Genomic DNA, 2,500 nt, shown 5'->3' on the forward strand with positions numbered 1-2,500 from the left:
TTTCATCCATTGTTCACGTCCTGGATCATTTGAGCAATCGAGGACGTTTTCCGTGTTTCAAATAGGCTCATCTTAACACTCGGGGGAGTTGGGAGAATTCTCGACAGTTAAGGCGGCTAAATACGAGATACAAAAACACTCAACTTGGTGCGTCAACATTGTTTCGTTGCAAGTTTGGGTCGCTGTTTCCCGTTTTTCACCTTGCATGATCATCTTGTGGCGCAACAAACACATTTGTTGCGGGTTGAAGAGAGTTGTTGCGAAAAGTAGAGCGCGGGTCTACTCTGAGCAACAAATTTTGGCTTTGTTGCTTGTTTTTCATCAAGCTCACAACTTGTCGCGCAACAAATGTGCTCGTGTACTAGCAAATCAACCAATCAACGCGCTGCATTTCTTCAACCTGCGACAAATGTTTTTGTTGCGGGGCAAGTTGATCATGCAAGGTGAAAAACGCGAAACATCGATCAAAACTTGCAACGCAACAATGTTGTGCGACAAGTTGAGGGTTTTTGTATCTCGTATTTCGCCGCCTTTATGCAAACCCGAGACGTAGAAGTCACAGCCGTTTTTCCATAGTCTCATCTAAACACAGCTATTGACCAATGAGAGTCCGCGTACTATCCTAATTATTTTATAAACACTAATAGAGTGACGTCTCTTGAATCAAATTTGACACCATGGCCAACAAATTCATTTCTGATGTACACATTTATGCACCGCACGTAACAAACATTAGCATAAGATCTAGACATTCAGAGGTCAATATGCGTGTGCCTAGTGTGAAGCGTAGTCTGCGTTAATTAGAAGTAACACAGGCAAATGTCCATATAAAGAACCCACAATACCCAATACTCTGACTATACCGTGAAGTGTGTAGACGTTCTATACCTTATTTGAAAGGGGAGCCGGTATATCCTTGCATCTTTCTTGTTGTTTTGGCAAAACCTCTAATTTGATCTTAGCCAGGTCCCCCTCTTTTAAATGAAGGAGCCCATTAAAAAAAATCAAGTTGATTGCCACTGACACACATTTCCTTTCGAGAACAGGAAATGACAATATCTCGAATAAATTCGAAATATCATCATAGATATTAGGTACAAAGAACGATTCTATAGTTCTCAAACAGTCCTCCAAATTTAGAACTACCAGAATATCGTGAAAAACTATTAATTCCGATTACCATCCGAGAACACTTCGACTTTTTCGTTATGATCCGTAAAACGAACTTTTCTTGATCATTGCTAGGAAAAATGTATGTCTTGACTGTCTTTACACTGTCTTTCGACATTACAAACCTTCATTATTCGGTAAGAAAGTTCATCTAAGTTAGAATACTCTTGATTTCATATTAGTTTTTCGTTTTTCTTTTTTGCTTTAGATTATTCGCATTGTTTTCCTTAAAACTAGCAAATCCATTGTCTTCTATTTTTGCTTTTATATGATCGCTCTGAGTCGTTCTTTTAGGACAATTGAGATGTACTGCTCTCATTACTGGGTTGCCAAACCCAGTTGGAATCTGCGTTTCATTTCGTCGTTTTTTTAATTTTTTAAATTTTTATTTTTTTCCGTGCCATGAAAAGGGTGGACACAGTAGAATTTTTAACTGAACCTGCAATGGCGTCGAAAGTCATTGTAACCCGAATGGCGTTTTAGTGGATCTTTAATAGATATATACCCTTATGGACCTCAATAATGGAAAGTCAATCGGATAAACAAGACAGGCGGTGAAAAATAAATATCTGGAATCTTCAAATCGACCAGTAATAGACCTAATCGGCTAACTCAATGTTGTACCCAATTCAAATCTCCCGGGATTAAGATTCTTTGTGTGTTGTATTTGCATGATAATGTAGCATTCATATGTAAATGATATGGAAATACCTGGAACAAAACGTTTTATTCCCAAAGGGTTTGAATTGGGTACAACATTGAGTTAGCCGATTAGGTCTATGGACTTCGACAACAATCTTTCGCCTGTCGAGCCGTAATCAAAGTGAGCAGTATTTCTAATATGATCCAAGTGTGGTGTTTTGTACAACACTGAAATTAAATGGAAAATTCTCTAGTACCTTATGGGTTTAAAAAAGACAGAGAAGGAGTTGAACAACTTAAGTGGATCTGTGATCTCTGTTGTCTGGCTATTTATATTTATTTGTACTCAATTCTGCACAGTCTTCCGGTAACAATTGGAAATTTCACTAATTCTTGTTAGTCAAAAGTTGTCTGAAAGAAAGCTTGTTGCCCATTTTTTGCTTCATTATTCAAAGAAAGGGTTTTTCAGTAAAGGGTTTGATGCTGAGCACTGCTAGGAAATTTTTGTCACGGAGCCGTTGGCAGCTTGTTTTGTACTCAACTCTGCACAGTCTTCAGGTAAAAAAGAAAAAGGAAATGTGACAGTGAAGAAATATTTGAAAGAAAGCTTGTTGTCTCTTTTGTGCTTCAGTATTCACGGTCAAGGTTCTTCCGAAAAGGGTTTGAACTGTGAGACTGAAATTTATTT

This window comes from Montipora capricornis, chromosome 8 (assembly GCF_036669925.1).
Source record: "Montipora capricornis isolate CH-2021 chromosome 8, ASM3666992v2, whole genome shotgun sequence".
Classification (NCBI taxonomy): domain Eukaryota; kingdom Metazoa; phylum Cnidaria; class Anthozoa; order Scleractinia; family Acroporidae; genus Montipora; species Montipora capricornis.